Source organism: Ixodes scapularis, unplaced genomic scaffold, assembly GCF_016920785.2.
Source record: "Ixodes scapularis isolate PalLabHiFi unplaced genomic scaffold, ASM1692078v2 PGA_scaffold0__279_contigs__length_252992795, whole genome shotgun sequence".
Classification (NCBI taxonomy): Eukaryota; Metazoa; Arthropoda; class Arachnida; order Ixodida; family Ixodidae; genus Ixodes; species Ixodes scapularis.
Genome location: NW_024609835.1, coordinates 127,510,917 through 127,529,848, shown reverse-complemented (window position 1 = coordinate 127,529,848; position 18,932 = coordinate 127,510,917). Strand labels below are relative to the sequence as shown.

The window sequence follows — 18,932 nt, the reverse complement described above, 5'->3', positions numbered from 1 at the left end:
GTCGGCTCAAACTTGACTCGAAGCCGAGCTCTGACGGAGCATTCGTTTCCAATCTGTGTCCAAATGTCAGCACTACGGCCTTGTCTTCTAGGCGGTGTTGCCAAGGCAGTGGGAAGAGAAGAAGAGGGAGACGCGTGCTGACGTCAGCGCTTCGGGCCAATATGAGTGTCGCACAGCTGGCGCGGAGCCAGAGACGAACAGGCGCCGTGCCGTCTGGGAATGCGGCCCAGCTGAGTTGCCGCTGCGGCGATGAATGTGGTTCTTTCCTCGAATAATAAAGGGGGTAAGAAAAACATTTAAAACGGGTCATAAACGATTCGAAAGGAGTCATAAACGGATGGAGAGGAGTAATGAACGGCAGAAAAAACGGTGATAAACGAATGGAAAGGGGTGAAGAGGTGGTGAGAAATAACCGAAATAACGGATTTCCATCGAATGAATCCCATTGATCCTCGAAATATTTTATTAATATTATCATCTCACTGGATGCTATGAATCTGGTGCAGCATGTCGTGTGTGCTTCGGGCCCTCCGCAAATTCGGTGGAATTGTGTCTGCGTTCGCAACGCAGCATTATGTCTGGGACCATGGATCCCAAACGATTGCGATCAATATCGCAACTGACACTAGCAGCGGGATATCATGTTGACCCCGGTTTCGATTTTCTGGGGGCGAACAGAAAGAACTGCGTAACGAGACACAAATCATTTTCTTTTTACGTTCAACCCGCGTGGTACCTGTAACGTAATAGTATTATTTCTTGTGTTTGTGTGTGTGTGTGTGTTTGTGGGGGGGGGGTCATTCCTTATCTGTCGCAGTTTTATTAGTAATTGGTGTACGTTTGTGTGTTTTCTGTTTGCCCTTGTGCCGTTGGTATTCTTAGCACTGCTTGGATATAGAACTCTACGCTCACCGTCCGCGTATGTCTCCTTCGTCGTTGTCGGAATCTGTAAGCAGTACGATTTGGGCCGAGCATAGATCCAGTCAGCTCCTATTTACTCAGCGAAGACGCTCCTGCCCTCCGGCGCAAAATGCACACCTGCAGCTTTGTATACGCAAGGATATTCATCACTGCCTTTCTCTGGGTACGACAATGCGGAATGCGTCTGAGTCTTCTGGTGCACGACAGGACATGTACGGCTTGAACAATTACCACTCGAATAGTAAGTATATACCGTGATTTCCGGGGCGCAAGTGGTGGGTTTTTTTTTTCTCCAAATTTCCGTCGCTGCGTCTTATACAACAGTGAACCTAATAAGCGACTTTGTTTTCTGTATTTTTTGTTTTTGTTTCGAAGGATATATTTTAGCAGCCGAATTCCATGAGATAATCATCACGAAGGACCGTCACGTTAATTTTTTCGCTAAATTTAGCGGTAAAATGACGCCACCTGAATGTGTCATGTGGCCCGAAGTCATTTGACTTCGTTTTCTGCGAGGTGGCTGTTTGCGCTCAACGCGATATGTGCTGCCCGGACTTTTTTCAGCGTAACAAAATTGTGCATTAGAAAGAAAATAAGAAAAAAAAACATGTAGGCCGTATCGGTATTTTTGACAAAAAAGCAACGGCTGTGCACCCGCCGATAGCCTGCTTTTCCGGCGGGTCTATAATCCATCAGATGTGGACTTCGGGCGCCGAAATTCGTCTTACCTTCGTTAATCCGCGCCCTGCATTATTGCGGGGCTTCTTATAGAAGCGACGGCCGGCACGCCAAAGAGTATTCGCAATTTTCAGCGATGGTGGTACCGCGGTGTGAGAATCGCGTTCCCTAAGCTCCTGGATGATTGGCTTCATAATAAATGGACTTGCCTACACCTTCCTGGCGTGAAAAACTAACGTAAGACTGTAATACATATTGTATATAGCAAAGCTAGAATTCCTTACGCTTCGCAGACCCAGTCTCGTACCGCTGTTCTACGACGATCATCCAGATGACAGCCATTTTTATAGGCACCAGTGCGCCCCCTATAGGCCGTGAAAGTTGCGAATTTCCCGTCAGGGTTGTATTTCTCGTTCGATTCGTAGGCGAGAATAGGGAGTTGTAGCCGATCGCTTTTCTCTTCCGCTACGGTATCCCCGAAGATAACGCCGCAGCTGCGCATGCGCGCCGCCGACCTTGTCTGCACAGTTCAAGGTCTTGTGGTGGATTACGGAGCGCTATCCGGGTGCTTAGCGGGCTGCGGAAACGGTCTACTACAACTCCCTAATATGGAAACTGAGTCCCGGCTGCGCATACGGAGATCGTGTAATCCGAGTTTTTGTACCGCCAGCCTTCCGCCTACGAGCGGTAACTTTAGCGCACTCCGCTCCCACGTGCTTCGAGTTTGCCTAAAATTATTCCAATTAGGGCTTATAGGTGGAACTCAGCAAGTTTCAAATTAGAACCATCGGTTTATTTTTACTAATCAGAAAAAAAAGTTAATTTGCGAATTTATTTAATTATTTCAGTTATCCTGACGATTAGCCCGGTCTATTGTGCCCCTCTGGCCGTATGACTGACCCACAGAGACGGAAGTCACGGTTTTTTTCAGGTAACTATTCGAATTAAAACCAAACAGCCTCGCGATCAGAATAGCACATTCAGGGTTATTTAGAGTTTCTCACCGCTCCGATCGTGCAAAAAAGGGGCGACTTATACAAAGGCGCGACTTATATACAAACTTTTCGTCTTTTTTGGTGAAAACGGAAAAAGGGGCTGGGTCTTGGACCGGAAAATGCGGTAAAGAGACACGACAGGGACGAACGTTCTCCGGATAACCCGGAAATCGATGGAAGTGACTTTCTCACCGACCCACCTTTCGCGTTGGGATGTCCTCGTGTCTCAAGATTACGCGCCTCTCCCAACTCCATGGGGAGCGGTCCGCACGTCAGCTGCACGCCATGCAGACCCACGGCCGTGCGACCGCGGACACGGCCAAACGCGTTGACACGCCACCCGAGAGCGGCCCTTTCGTACCTCTCAGCTAACAGCGCGCTGGATGCAACCTTTCGCCGCGTGATCAGGGTCCCGCCCCTGCACCCGGGCAGAGAGCGGAGTCAGGTGACGAAAGGCCCGCGGCTGGCTGGTTCCGCGAGCCCGTACACCGTCGGCTTTGGTTTGAACGGAGTACGACTGTTGTCGTAACAGCGTCAGCACGGCGAACTTTTTTTTTTTTCTTTCTTCTTAATGTATTTTGTTTTCGCTGTCCTTTTTCCGCGTGCGCTGTCCTTTTCCCGCGTGAGCTGTCGTTGGGATCTTCGGTTAGATGAAGTTTTGCCCGATTGCGTTCCTTTTGTGTGTGCGTGTGTTCGTTTGTTCGTTTGGCGGAAGAAAGCAAATGTGGCTGGGCGACGATATTCATGGTGTTCGCGAGGGCTATTCAGTCCTAAAATGACGAGAGTATAAATACCCAATTAACGAAGGGCAGTTGAATTTTTCGCAAGTGTCTTAAAGGAGGCGCATTTGTCGTACTCACATTTCGTGGGTGTAGGCTCCTGAAAACGAAGGGCAGGAAAACAAACAAAACGTGCTATTCCTATACATGTGTTGCACCGACGTCGCAAGATGACGTCGAACACCGCTAACCACCCTGCTGGTGGTTGGGTTGACGGCCACTTTCAGTGTGTGGCACGGTGAACTGCGCCACTTTCAGCTATGGAAATAACGCGAAGAACACAAAAACGGCAATTCATTCCAATAATCGTTTTTTTCTTTCTTTTCGCATGCGCGACCGGAACGAAGCAGCTGTGAAGGCAGAAAAGGCGCAAGTGGGAGAGAAGGCTGACAGGAGTGACGTCGATGGCGCGACCGCACACATCACCGAGTTTGCGGGAGGCATTTCGTTAGCGGCGAGTGGTGGCACTTTTCTAGCACTTTTCGTTCGAGCCTATGTATTGGCTTGATCTGTTCGTTATGTGGATGTCTTTCGCCTTTTGTTTTGTCACACGATAATAGAACTACCCTGCAATTGCCAGCGAACGCGACATGATAACACATGCGTTTACCAGTGCCTCGCAAAAACGGAACAGCTTCTCCAGTTGTGGAAGATCTTTCAATCGATGCTGCTAGAGCCGTTCTTCAAATAATCGTGGGATACCGGTGATTAAAGGGCTGTCCAACAAGACATGCTTTCTGCACTTCACGGCATTTAGTGTACCGGAAAAAAGAGGTTTTCCTCTGGTTCCAATACGCATGATAAAGTCTTTTTTTTTTCTGTTTTTTCGGAGGAAAGCTATTGTTTGCTTTCGTCCTTGGACGAAGGTTTGGAGCGTATTCATCACGTAGGTCCAGGCAGCCACTCATACGCTCTGCTGGCTGTCGTCAAGGGCGCCGCTCATGGTTGCCAATCCCCAACCTCCCGAAAACAAGAAAGAGGAGAAGGCGAGGAGGAGGCCGTGGTGTTTACGTGGTTGATGTCCTCACTGAAAAGGTACACGCGCGCCGCAAGATTCACGTTTTTAAAGCAGTAGCTTTATACACCAACTCATATCTGTGACGTCACGGCGCGGTGGTGGCGCGTCGGTTGCACTTCCGGTCTGGGGCTGTGGGCAGAAGTCCCCATCAGTGTTGCCAGATTGGGCTATATATAGCCAAATTGGGCTACATTTTTTTCTAGTCGGCGTCAAAATTTCGTGGTTGGCTATGTGGCTATTTTTGGGCTATACCTAAAAATGCGGCGAACTCTTGTCGAACCTCAGGTTCGACTACTTAATGTTTGAACTTCTAATCAGTTTCGAAAACAATTGTTTCTCTTTCGGATAGTTCAGAGGAAAGAGATGAAGGAGAAAGGCTTCACATTTCGGGGTTTTCATAATGCACAGAGAAGCAATGCTTGCAGAGTTTAAGCGCTCTCCCCACAGCGCAGTGGAACAAATAAAACAAGCATATTGCACTATTCCCACAGGCCCGGTAGCGTGTCTTCTTCCCGGACCTAGACTGAACTCTCTAAACGCAGCTTTAGTGCCCATTGTGAAAATTCTTAGGCATCGCACACCCCAAGAAAGGACAACACAATCAAAAATAGCGTGAACCCGAGCGGGGGGACACACGTGTTCTACACAAAGAAAAATAGACGGGTGGGTTATTGGTAAGAACCTTAGGTATTGGGGGTTCTGGTTTAAACTCCCAGTGTTCTCTGCTTCCGTATTCTGTTATTTTAGTGTTTTTCCAGAGCTTCACAAATCAACTGTGTTCGTGTGTTTTGTACTTCTGAAGTCCTACGAAGGATGAGTCATTGTACAAACTTTTATCCATCCGAAGCATTTTTTTTAAATTAAGAAGTGACATAATGTACACAAAAAGCGGCGTATTTGAGGGTTGAAAAAGAGAATGTTACGTGTGTTGTATGTGTGTGCAAAATTGTCGATAAAAAGCTTAAAAATCATTGTTTTTAGTTTTGGCTATTTGGGTTATATCTTTTTACGGCTTTGGCTATATTTGGGCCATACCTCTCAGCCGTTTGGCGGTTTTTTTGGTGGAACCATCTGGCAACACTGGTCCCCATGCCAGACGTGTATTCCTGCGTTGTTTTGAAGGGAACCAGACAAAAAAAACAGCCTTCTCGTCAAAACGCCGGGACTGAGGCCGTACCAAAAGAGTCGAGAAAGGTTTGAAGGTCAGTTTTCATGTGCTCGGTTCGTCCGAGAATCTGGATATGTGCCGTGAAAAGGGAAAAGCAGACGTCGTCGGACAACGATTGCTGGGACGGGAAGCACTTTAGGTTGAATTCACGGATACTTGTGTTGTGGTTATCAGATTTATTTGTTTTGTTCCAACATGAACTCCAGAAAACCGTCAAGTTGTGCGGACCACCTGCGGACTACGTTCAATGCGTCTTCAACTTCAAACGGCCGCCTGATCGTTCGAACTGTCGTCTGCTCTTTTAAACGTTTCTGCTTGTCGTCTGCTCTCTTAGACGGCGCCGGCCCGTAGACCAAATGTTGGCCCGGTACTTGCTATAAGAAGTAAGTGCAGGTCTCAAGAGACTTAATTTTGAAGGTTGGTAAGCAGGCTCGATGTAAACAGTAAATAAAAGATGTTGATCATTGTTACCGGTGACTATCACTCACTTGCTATGCCTAATAGACTTGGTCCGATTCTGCTTGCGATTTTTAGTATCGACGTCGACCATCTCAGCTACGGTTCACGCTTTTGTAGCCCGAGCAGCGTCGCGACTGAAAATTGCGAGCAAAATCTTATCATGCGAATCAGGTTTTAGCGTACATACTGCGGCGTCCGCGCGGAATGAATCGCCACATGTCATATTATTCACGCGAAGTTTAGCGCTGTAGCGAGCTTCGGTAATTTCGCTGCCGCCGCTCAAGTAGTCAGACATCGCCAGGAAGACGTAGAATCAACAATTCGAACGCGAAAAAGAGCGGGGGGACTCACACCGAAGCCGACAGCATCGCATTTCAATGGTTTGTCTATGGGCAACGGCGAGCTTCTTGCCCACACCCCCATCGCGCATGCGCGGCGCCGGTGGCGTCCGCTAGGGGCGCTCCGGTTTGTTTGTAAACATGAGTTGTTGTATAGGACCAACCGACCTCAGGATCCGCGTAAGCATGAATGGTGTAGGTCGGTCAGTCCGTAAGCGCAAAACAATCTTGAAAAAAAAGGCAACCGGTGCTCAGGATGAACGCCGGTCACCCAGCACGTAGGAACGGAAGGAGCAGAGGGAGGTGGTGTGAGTGTGCTCGCGGAGCGGAGAAATGTGGAAAGGGCGAGAAAGAGAGAAGTAGAAACAGGTGGTGTAGAAAGAGCGCGCGGAACGAGGAAGAGTGTTAAGGGCATGAAGCGCGCTTTCCCCCTCTTGGTGGCCCAGAAAATTCAGCGCAAAGGGTTTGAATCCGGTTGATGCTGAAGGGAAGCGCGCGCAGTGTCACAAAGAGACAGTGGTTGACATAATCTGTTTCCATACAAAATCCTGCCCCAGGCACCACTCGAACTAAGAGCATCATTCACCCAATTCAAGAATAAGGTCGATCTGAAAATAGAGTCGCGTGCCCAAAGACACTATAAAATCGCAATGCAGTATCTTGGAAGTGAGTATTATATCAGCTGTAGACTTGCAGCTTGTTGGTAGTTTTTGCGCACGCCACTTTGCAGTATTTTCAAATCGCCCGTAAGACCTTTGTACGTATTGAGTCACGTAATGAGGATAGTTCTGCCGACGCGACAGTCCTTCGCGTCAAAATCTTTCACCCGAAGATACGCGCTTGCGTCAGCAGATCGTTGCCACGAGATACAGATACTTTCTGCTCGTCGCGATCGCACCGATGCCGGAAAATTCTGCACATTTACTGACGGGACCTGTGGGCTGAGCGTCATCATGGTAAGCTCGGCAGGTTGTTTAAGGTTCGCATGTCGAAAACTATAGTATCTCTGTCAAAAGACGGTACACGTCTGCGCATGTATCCGGGCCAGCATGCTACGCCTGGAAAGTGCTTACGTGTGGTGCGAAGTCAACCACTAGCGTGGCGCGTGGCCCCTCCCTCCCGTAGCGTGACGTCACGTGCAGCCTACGTATACACAGGAAGACAAACGGAAACAAAATGTCTGGTTCGCGCGGCTACTCACAGACGGCTGCACATGAAACGAAAACTTGAAAGATGTTTCGAGATGAAGATTTGGAAGCAGATCCAACATATCCAATCTAGATTAACTGTGTACATGCTCCGCTATGGAGCTAAGTATCGCATTCGGTTATTTATAGGATGTCGATTTAAGTGCAAACTCTTAACTCGTTTTATTTTAAGATATTTCGTTTCACTTTAAGTGTGAGCGTAACAGAATCTATATAAGAGCGAGCTCCGTGCTTTCAGCGTCCCTGCCAAGCACGCGCGCTCGTGCAGTGCAAACACTGTTCAGGGCCACATGCTCGCGCTCGTAGCATCGTCTACGTCTGGACTTCAGCTGAAACGAAGTATGGTCTACTGGACGTCTTTTATTTATACTCTTTTTCACTTTAAGTGCGAGCGAGGCCTAAGCTACAAGCGCGAGCATGGGGCCCTGAATGATGCTTGCATTGAATGAGTGCGCGTGCTTGGCAAGGACGCTATAGGCCCGGAGCTCGCTCTTGTAGATTCTGCTACGTTTACATTTAGCGCGATAATTTCATCTTTTGTTAAAAAGTGATTAGATCGCTGGACATGATCACACGGGTTGGCAGCTTATCAGTAGGGTTCCGTGTTGTCAGTAAATGCCGATAAGCCCCGAAGTTGGTATTAATAAGGTCGAAAACATACTGAAAACACTGAATTCGAGTTGCCCTTCCATTACAAAACCCAAACTTCACGTGAAGAAATCTTTATCTACAGTTGTCTGCGTTGATCTGGAACACAGTATGGTTTTAATTGTGTGGGAGGCTGCTTCTGTCTTCATGAATATTCGCCTCTATCGTATTAATCTCTAATCGGTCGTTTTCAAGTGTTCGTATCACTGGCATGTTCCCCGAGGATCGGGAATACCGAAAAACACCGAATCCGACGAAGAATATAAACCTCGAAAAAACACCCGCGACTTTTAAAAAGATGAATCGCGAAAACACGGAAGACTGGTTATAAGTTATGAGGTATTAAATTGATACGCATTTACTGGGTTAGGACCCGGCTAGAATAACAAGCAAACATAACTTTTGAGGTTCCGGTTCAGAAAACGTTTATTGAATTCCAATGGCATCGGAATTCCAACAAAACTTTTCCCTCGTTTTTTTTTATGACTTTTTTTGGAGAGAAGCGAGGCAATGCCACGATGTCAATTCGCACCTCCGCAATGATATCGTTCATTCAGCGCTGGCGTCTGCCGGGCAAAGTGCATCCAGGGGGCGCCGGTCGCGAAAGGACCCGGGCTCGGATGAATCACCCGCGAGATTGTGTTCAACAAAGCCCCGAACTCGGACAAGTGTCTCACAGCCGATCATTTATGCAACGACTTGTCGGGCCCTGATGTCTGATCAACGGCCGCTCTGAGGGCAAACAGCTCGTTTGTCCCGCACGGCCTGCTTCACGACAACCGCCTTTGATCTCTGAGGGAGCTGAGAAAGACTGGACTCGTCCTCAGCGAAAGCAATGGGAGGAGTTCGCGTCAAGGGAGAGATGAGACGAGAGAAAGTGGAGAAGATCCACGAAGAAAATAACGAGCCTCAGGTCGTTGTAATGCCACAGCAAACCAGAAAAATAGTAATAACTTAAAAAAAAAAAGGCAATATGGCACCTGCTTTGGAAATGAATTGTGAACTCAATTCGCGACTTACTATCCGCTATGCTATTCCCGAAGTTTGGCGGATGTCGCATCTGCCGGTTTGATTCCGGCCACAGACTATCGTTTCCGGTGGCCAACACAGGCATACGGATAAGTGAAACACTTGTTAGTTGGGAGGGCATGGATTGTAACTATGTGAGTAGTATCGCACGAAATCTCATGGAAGGGGTACGTGTGTGTGCTTGCGTATGTGCGTATTTGCCTGTGTGGGTCTCGTAGTGTGGCGTTTATATGCGCTGTGTCTGTTCGCGTGTGCGGATACATGTGTACGTGTGTGCATTTGAGCGTTGTTCGCTTTTGTGTGCTACAGCGCGCACGCTCGTGTGTGTTTGTGCGCGTGTGTTTGTATGTAACTTTGTATGTTAATTTGCGTGTGCCCGTGCATGTGCGTTTTGTGTTCACGTGAGAGCGCATATGGGTTCTCGCGTGTGTCTTATATCCCTGTGCGTAAGTTCGCCTGACATGTGTGCTTCTGTATATATGCGTTATACATGGTGCATGTGCGTTTGTGTCCTCGTGAGAGCTCATGTGTTCCCGTATGTGCGTGTTGGTATTTGCGCGTGTATGTGTGCTTGCGTGCGTACGCGTTACGTATTCGTGTGCGGGCCTGTTCGCTTCTGTACGTTATTCCTGTGCGTGTGTGACGCGTCTGCGCGCTTTTGTGGAGTTGCATGTCTGTGTGCGTGTGTTAGCGTATGTGCGTGAGTGGCCAGATGTGTGCGTATGTGTGTGTGTGCATGCATGTGAGTGAGCGTGTGCACTAGTGTTCGTGCGCTCGGTTTTTCTGTGTGAGTTTTCATTCATTCACTCATTCCTTTATTCAGAAGGCGTTTACTGTCCACGAGAGAGGGAAGAAGGGGAAGAGGTAGGACTTTGGTGACTACGCGGTCTGGACGCTGGGACGAACGAAGAAGGGAGATATCAGTGTTGGGTAAAAGTATATCTAAAAAGTGCTTGAAGTAAAGTACAAAGTAAATAAGAGGTTATGTACTTTAAATAAAGCAGTAAGTACACCAAGTGCAACGTGTTTCAAGTAAACTACTATGATTAAACAGTATTTTCAGAGTAAAGCACCAGTACTTTCCCGGTCTTTCACAACGCTCTTTGGGGGGTTTATGTGTCTGTTTATACAGCCGGTTTATGTGCATGTTTATACAGCCTCAAGCTATAGTCTGCCTCAACTGACGACTTGTCACGCAGCTGTATATGAGCAGTTTAGCCAGTGGGGTACAGCCGCTAGCCTGGAGTCTTTAGCGTGCATCAAGCAGTAGTGATACACGTTCGCACGCCGGTACGATGCTCATCCAGATCGAAACGGGCAGGAGTAGAGATTGAACCCAGGATCTCTGGGTTCTGCAGCACGAGCTTTCACTTCACGTGCTACGATATGGTGTGCGCTAGCGTAGAGCCACTAAATGAGCTGCCCTTAGAGTATCGGCACTCTGTTCCCCGACATTGTTGTGGGCGCCGCTATTTTTGATGCCTGTGCAGAGCAGACGCAACTGCCGATCGTCATTATTCGAAAAAGCAACTTCCTCGGCGTTAGATTCGGTGTTCGGAAGCCCATGTGATATTGCTATGCTTCGTCGCAAACTGTTTAAACATTTGTGGAGGAGGGAAAATCTTTTTCTGTGATTTCAGACAAACCTTCAGATAACTGGTAACCATGATTTTAGGACACAATATGGGCAAGTGTCGTTACTCTGAAGCTCAGTTAGTGGCACTACGCTAGCCCACACGGCCACCGATTCCCCCTGACGCCCTTTCATTCCTTTTTTTTTTTTGGCGACGTGCGCGATCAAGAGCGTCGCTTCGATCGGTCTTCCACGGTTGGTCAAGCGCCCACTGTGACGTCTTTAGTAACATGAATTCTATTTTCCTTAATAAAAATAAGAATGCCAGACTATGGACCTTGACGGTGTTGGTTTAGGGAGCGGTGAATACAAGCTTCATATGTGCTTTTTACCAAACATGTACAAATTACTGAAAAAAGGTAGTATCAACGCTAAAAGTAATTGGAGTAGAGTAGAAATTACACATTTGCAATAGTAATTGAGTAAACTACTAAATACTGTAAAACGTAGCGAGTTACTTTGAAGTTACTTTCGAGGTTACTTTTTTTACATTTTTGTGGTAGCAAAATAAAGAGCAGTTTTGATCCGTGAAAAATCCGGCGAACCTAAAATAAATGGAGTCATTTTATGGCTTGCGTTTTCACCAAAATAGTTTATTCGCTCGCAGAAGCAATTGGCTTTCAAAGTTCTCATCGGAGAGTTTTCTCCTTTTCCTCCTAAAGACGTCCAAAGCAAAGCTAAAAAGACATTCCACTGTGGCGCTGGATGGAAAGGCAATTGAATTTCAGAAACAGGTTGTGCAGGGTCGGATAAGCGACTGTCGGCATCTTTGGTGGACAAAACATGTGGGGTTTTTCTCGGCTAGAAGGTCTTTTATAACTATTTCTCCTCCTTTTTTTCTTTTTTCTTCGGCAAGTTGAGATTGTTATGACTGGCCCCTCTTTATACTCACGACGTTCGGAGAGTACGCTGAGCGAGTGCACCTGACCACGAAGGGATCAAGTCTGGCGCCGCGACGATGAGATCATCCGGACGACTGCGCGTCCCGTTGCAGTGCTCCTTCTACGCTACTAAAAAAAAAAAAAAAAAATTTGAAACGAAGTATGTTTCGCTGCTGACTCCGGGTTCAACGCAAGGATCTCCCAAGGGTGACTCGCGATCCTCGCCGGCGACGGTATCCTGACGCGCCTGACAAGCAAATCGTTTTCAACAAACAGGAGGTCTCCCTGGCGTGGAAGGTCGGAAGGACTCGAAGGATTACGTGAACAAGCATTGTCGCTCGTACAGTTGCAGCTGGAAGCGGGAACGCGCTCCCATGACCGGATTATTCGTGTCTGCGTTTGCGCGTGTGGGAGTCCGGCTTTGCAAGGAAGCACGCTCTGACGACGAGGCGACCATGGGAACAGCGCCCAACTGCGAGGTCATTCCAGAGGCGCTTCCCGTGAAACCTTCAAAGCGCTTGAGTCAGAATTCACTAAAGGCAGACAACATGAAAACAACAACATCCTTGGGAGTGTCCCAGTCGTTCACGGTTGCAGCTTGAGGCGCGGCGCCTACGTCCATTACCGTATTAGGTCAATGTCCAACCAGCAGCAGGAGGCGTTCGTGCGCGCTGGTGTTATGTTTTGGCTGCTCGTCGCCACCTTGGCCCAAAGACGCCTGTGATGCAGATTCTACGGCTGCTGAGTACAAGTGCGTGGGAACAAAATGTGAGGGGGCCCCTTGTTCGGGAATGCAACTTCATCTGCCGGCGTCTTATTTATTTCTGCGCTCAAAATTTTGTGATGAACAAAATTAGTACTAGATTTCGAAAGTAGTTAGTAATTTGAGTAGAAGTTAACCTGAAAAATGTAGTTAAATTAAACTACTAATTACCCAAATAAAGTTGTAATTTAAAGCTACTGAGTTACTCGGAAAAGTAGTTAAACTACAGCAGTTTGAGTAGAGTAGTTGAACTACGTCCAAGAGCTTAGGGCTCTTCTTCAGTCGCCCTCGGGTCCAGAAGGGCGAGTCCATTCTTACCGGGAGTGGACGATATCTAGGGGTCGTTGCTTGGTCCTGGCTTTTCTTGATTTAGGGCACTCCTACAAAAGGGGGGGAGTGTTGGCCTTTTTGCCCATGTTGCATCTGGAGCAGATTTCGCCCTTGGTTGCTTTGCTTTAGGGTACGATGCGGGCGGGCGTGAGGGTGGTGTTGGTGCGCATTTTTGCCGAAATCTTCGGGAAGTGGTTCCGTACGTTAGGGGCAGTTTCTCCCATAGCGTTGTTTGGTACTTGTTCTTGATGTGGGCCCGTCCTTCGTCCGGGTCGTATTCCTTGGGGTTGTGACCAACCGGATCCTGATCACAGGAGGGGGCATAGCCATGCATGGTTGTTTGTTTATAGAAGGACGTCAGCAGCTTCTCGAAGACAGGAAAGGGACGCGCAAGCCAGTTCCTTTTCATTGCTTTAGATGCCTGCATGCGCTGGGATCAGTCTTGTGTGCGTTAGCGAAAAAGAGTAACGAAATATGTTATTTGCAAAAAAAAAACGTAACGCGTTACCGACGTACGTTACCTCAAAATAAAAGGAACGCAATAGCGTTACCCATAAAAAGTAACGCACGTTACTTTTGCGTTACTTTTTTAATTATGAATTAACACGTTTTGCAGTTTTGACGTTAAAGGTATTCATAGACACCAAATTTCAAGAAACGTTATGTCCATGCAGAAACTGAACGTAATCACTTAATTTGTATTACGGTTTCACCTAAATACTCACGAGCAAAAACGCAAAGAAAGACAAAAAAAAGCTTAAAAAATTCACATGGCATGGCGCCTACAAACACTAAAATAAATTGAAGTGTATATTTTTTATTTCTTGGAAAGAACAATTTCGAGGAGACCTATGCACTTACGAATTGTGAATGCGAAAGCATGAATGTCGTTCTTCCGCTCACTTAGTTCGTCTACGGCGTTGTGGTGTGGACGGTCACGTTTCGCAATTGCCTGGGTAGCGGCCGACGTCCGAGCGCACGCTCTCGTGAGGGGCCGCGCCGCGCTGAGCTCGGCCGTGCAGCCTCTCCGGAGTTAGCCCGTGCGGGCTCTGCGGCCAGGCCCGCACCAGTTACCGCGGCCGGACCGCTGCGTGCGCTGCGCGCGCTGCGCCGCCATGGAGAGTGCTTTTCTGGTGGCGTTCCTTGGAACTACGCCGCGCGAGAGCTAATGGGAGCCTCGTTCATTGATGACGCGCGCCAGCCAATGGGAGCCTATCCATCAGACTCTGCTACAGACGACATGCTTCATTCATTGGGACAGGAGAATGTGCCGTTTGGCGCGGCTTCAAAAGCTGATGACGTCGGTTCGCTTCATATACAGTTTTCGCATTAAGAAGTAACGAGTAACGTAACTTTGTTACCCGTTGCTCGAAATAAGTAACAGAAGCACGTTACCCGTTACTGTATTGAAAAAGTGACGAGTACGTTCCACGCTACCGAAAAAAAGTTACGCGTTACCGGTAACGCCGTTATTTGTAACGCGTTACCGTTAACACTGGCTGGGATCCAGGAGGTTTGGATGGTCGTTCCCTTCTGCAGGAGTCGGGAGCCGAGCTTCTTGATTGCCCGAACTATGCAACTCCAGCTTCTTGCTTTTCTGCATTTTGTGATTGCTTCCGGTAAGTCCCAGAAGACTCGGATCTGGTGAGGATGCTGGTTTACTGAGCTGAGGGCGGTTTCGAGGGCGAGTTGAATCGCTGTAAGTTGGCCCTTTTTGGTGGAGGTGTGTGTTGGAAGCGCAGTCGAGAGTGTCGAAAAGGCAGCTGAGAGCCGTAAAGGAGACCACCGCGGTCTTCAGGCGAACGGAGGAGTCTTCTGCAGCTGTGTCGGTGTAGGCGCCCATGATGGAAGTGGGGTCGGTCTGGGTCTCAACCATTTTGGAGTACGCTTTTTTATTTACGCGTGCTGTTGAGAGTCGCCTCCTTGGGCAGTCGGCTTGTTTTCAGTGATGTCCATGTGCTCCTCCCAAGGAGGAAACTGTTCGGGAACCTTGTGAAGATAGGTTTCGATTATATCTAAGCCGGCTATGAGTGCGTCTTGTTGGCTTTCGATATCGTTACTCCTGGTCTAGATTGATACGTCGTTGGCGTATGTCGTGAAGCCTAGCCTGGGTAAGTTTTCCAGTTCGTGGGGTTCGGCTGGCATCGAATTTTTGGAAAATATTGGTGAGAGGACGGAGCCTTGTGAGACTCTCATGTGGTTTGCCTTGTATTTACCGCAATGGGGGCTTCACAGCGGATCGAAAAAGGCTTTGCCTTCGAGGAAAATCTGAATAAAGTTTAGGGATCTCTCGGTGATGCTTAGGAACTGTGATTCCTGTATGATTGTCGGGTGGGGGACGGAGTCGAAAGCCTTTTTAACGTTGACTAGGATGATAGTTTTGATTGTCAAATGTTAGGGTTGACGTTACGAATGATGCCCGGCGATACGAGGGTTAGGCTTTTCTGAGGGCCAAGGCCGGGTCTTGACCTGCTCAGGCAGGTCAAAACCCTGTCTGTGCAGGATGGAGAGCGTTGTTGGATTCGAGTAGCCATTCTAGTCTAGCAAGTATCATGCGTTCCATTATCTTGCAGGTGCGTGATGTGAGAGAGATGGGTCTGTAGTTGGTGAGGGTGTCCTTGTCTTTTCCCGGCTTGGGGATAGGAATCACGAGGGAGTGCTTCCAGCTTTCGGGGAGCTTTCTGGTTCCCCCCGATATTGTTAAAGACCGACAAGCAGACAGAAAGGCGGATGCTCTTCCTCAATTCCTGCTTTCCATTCGAGAAAGGGAAAAAAAACCCCTCCTTTTTGCGGGAAGTAGCTCAGAGACTCGCTCCTGTAAGGAGGGGAGGGCATGAAGAGTGCGAAAGTGAATGGAGAGAAGGAAACTCGGGAACCGGTTTTCTGCTTGCCAGAAGACGATTATGTAGGTCGGCCTTAATTCAGCCCAGACACTCGGACTTGGTGGAATCGGCGAAGCATTTCATGGTAATTTTGTCGGATGATGCCCAGTAATGTGCCTGCGCCATAGCCCTCCCCCCCCCCCTCCCCCTTTCCCCCGAAAAAAAATTCCTGGGTACGTCACTGAACCTGATCCGTGTACGTGCTTACGTTCGCCCACGAGTGTAGTGTACGTTTTCCTGTAAGTTATTGGTGCAAATCAATCGATAGTACTATCGATAGTATCGATAGTCGCCCGAAATCTGACTAGCGATAGTAAAAAATCTGTCGATAGTACTATGGATAGTCGACTATCGGAAAATTATCGTTAGTCGACAATCGGAAAACTATCGATACTCGACTATGATAAACCTATCGATAGTACTGTCGACGGTTTACTATCGATAGTTTTGCGACACTAGTAGTTTGCGTCTCTCCCTCTTTTCTTTTTCTCGCTTTATTTTTTTCAAATGGGACACCACTAGCCCAAGCACTTACCATCCCAACTTTGGTTGAGCTTTCAGTGATGACGAAAACAGGAGTTTGGGCGAAGAGAGGAGGAAGGGAGGCGAGGCGGCGCTGCGGCAACTGTGTTCGCCCTAGAGCTGCAAAACTATCGATAGTACTATCGACAGTATCGATAGTCGCCAGAAATATGACTGTCGATAGTAAAAAAAACTATCGAAAAAAATATCAATAGCACAATCGATAGTTTTTCCAAAACTATCGATAGTATCGATAGTCAATTTATCGATAGTTTTGCATCACTACAGTGTAAGTACGTTTGCCTGGCTTTCCTTTTTCATGACTCTGAATAAAACTTCACATCTGTGAGTCAGTGCCTGTTTATTTTCCGCGTTCCGTTCGTCCTCGTCGTCGTAGCACCAATTTATTGACTTCAGCAGCTGTCTGCTGCAGTGTTTGCGTGTTTTGTTCGCTTGACGCCCGAGTCGTATGGACATCTGGGGCACAGGCCAACACGGGGAATCAACAGGCGAAATGTCGCACGGAAACATAAATTGGGGACACGCAGATGTAGCAGGCCTGTACGGATATGAGGAAGTTAAGTTCTAACAGTATAACGAGTATTTGGTTTTAAATTTAACATGCTTTTCTTTTAAGTAGGCGAGCGTTACCTGGATACCGTCTTTAGTACGTTTTGATTGGGCTCGACGCACATTACGAGGGGAGGTAATTGTCACAATTGGTTGGGTAGTTGTGACGGTCACCCCATCTAAGTGTAATTCATTTTTAAGTTTTCTTTCAATATCAACGCGCTCAAGTTAAAAACAGTGTAACTATACTGTTTGAATTATCATGAACTAAGGGTCTTATTCGTTGTAATCGCGGTCGTTAAAGGGATTGTCCGGTAAAATATTGTCTTTCATCGAACAATTAAATTATATTGTCAATGTCATCCGCACAATAGTTGAATTTTTAATCCTTCGCTGCTAAAGTAATTCAATTTTAAACAGAGCCCAGCTGCTCAAATGTCACCTGCAAAACACAGCGTTTCCATTGGCAACAGCGGAAGCTTTTACGTAACAGCACGCAAAGAGAGCCATCTCGGCTTTTGACGGCTGTCTCAGTAAAATACCTTTGTTTTAAGAAAGACAATATTTACGGTATTGAAGAAAGCTCAATTCTTGCACGATGATCTTTGTACGTGCCATCAACCCTGATTATCAAAACCGGAAGTCAGCGTCCGCGACTTTGACGTTATGCCTGATCTTGCGAATTTTGCGTGAAGTTTCGTATCGATGTTCATAATTGATATAACGAATATCGGTGCGTCTTTTAATGAAATAAAGATCACATATGACTATATTTAGGCCCTCTCTACGTGACAAGCGGAAAAACGTAGTAGCTTCCGATATCATCGGACAATCCCTTTACGGGAGCCTAAGCCGATCGTGCACCCTTTGCCAAGACACTTCTACCAGCTAGACAGAAACATCAACCCGCAGCCTCGACCACAAGCTCTATTTCGACATCGTCGTGCATCTTGTTTCTTATATCAGCCCAATCACCCTTACTAGACGTGGCACCGCGGGCCTTTATGGTACGGGCTGCTGCCTTTCTGCAGTGCCTCGGCTCTCCAGAGACAAATAAAGATATTATATTATATTATATTGTAAAAATAATCAACAGGCTATGTGCTTGTCTAACAAACTTGTCGAAGTCAACGGCGAACGTGTTCGCAGACGCGGACCGATCCCACTAGAGCGACAAACAGAAACAACCGAAACCGACAAGCTTCAAACGCGTGCAGCATGCACGCGAAGGCACCTTTGGCAAGCTTGGAGTCCCTCCTGGTTCCATCACGGGCCCCGGGATACTACAAGCCTGTCCAAGGTACCATCCCTTGCATGCTGCACATGTTTGAGGCTTGTCGGTGTCGACTGTTTCTGTGTGTCGCTCTAGTGAGACTCGGGCATTAGCGATGAATGTAGCTTCTGGTGTCATCTACCTAAAGGGGCAGCTAGCAGACGACAGAGTTTTTCGTCCGCTCGCTGCGCCTTTTGGTAGATAACGCCAAAAGTTACATTCATCCCTAACTCAGTCGTCTGCGAACACATACGCCGTTAACTTTGGCAGGTTTGTTGATCCCATTGTTTTTTTTTACAGAAAAGGAAGTTTTTGAAATTCCAAAGGATAAATCCACCGCCTAAATGCACATTTGGTCAACGTTTGGGCTTTCTATGTGCAGGCGCCAATTTGTCCGGTTCATTTTACAGCGTAGGAAACACTGGCCACACTACATATACCGTGCTATTGGCTATGGTGTAATTTGAACCGATGTTGTGTTTTATAAAATTAATTATGAAAGAGCTACATTTATAACGTATATTAAATATATTGTTAGAAAACAATCGGCCAATAACCACCGCTTTCAACCCCAGAAAGCATGTCGATTTCCTTTTAAAGATAAATCAGGCCACAGGAATAATTAGAGCTTCCTACGCCGGCGGCTTTCCTTCTACTGTCGCATAGGTTTGGTGCGAGGTCACTATTATTTATGAAAAATTTATCGTATGCTAAATTGACAAACCCAAGGTGGAGATATATACTTGCGTGCGCAGAGGGCGAATTGGAACTAGAAAATACGGCGTGATAAATCCAGCGACCTGCCTCAATATTTCTTCGGCGAAACGCAATTCACGG

The 18,932-nt window shown here is 47.4% G+C and overlaps 1 protein-coding gene and 1 pseudogene across 2 annotated transcripts in view; one reads left to right on the top strand and one right to left on the bottom strand.

Annotated features, from left to right (window-relative positions):
* LOC8033539 (ras-related protein Rab-27A) overlaps nt 1-18,932 on the top strand; it is a 197,046-nt gene that overhangs the window by 90,495 nt on the left and 87,619 nt on the right. Inside the window, exon 1 of one of the 2 annotated variants that reach the window (XM_040211328.2) lies at nt 7,289-7,312. The exons of the other annotated variant lie outside the window; for it this stretch is intronic. The gene's annotated coding sequence lies outside the window, so the exon portion shown is untranslated. Of the gene's footprint in view, nt 1-7,288; nt 7,313-18,932 lie in introns of those variants that run through there. 2 annotated transcript variants of the gene reach the window in all.
* The window catches only part of LOC121837368, a 77,931-nt pseudogene that overhangs the window by 31,480 nt on the left and 27,519 nt on the right, over nt 1-18,932 (bottom strand).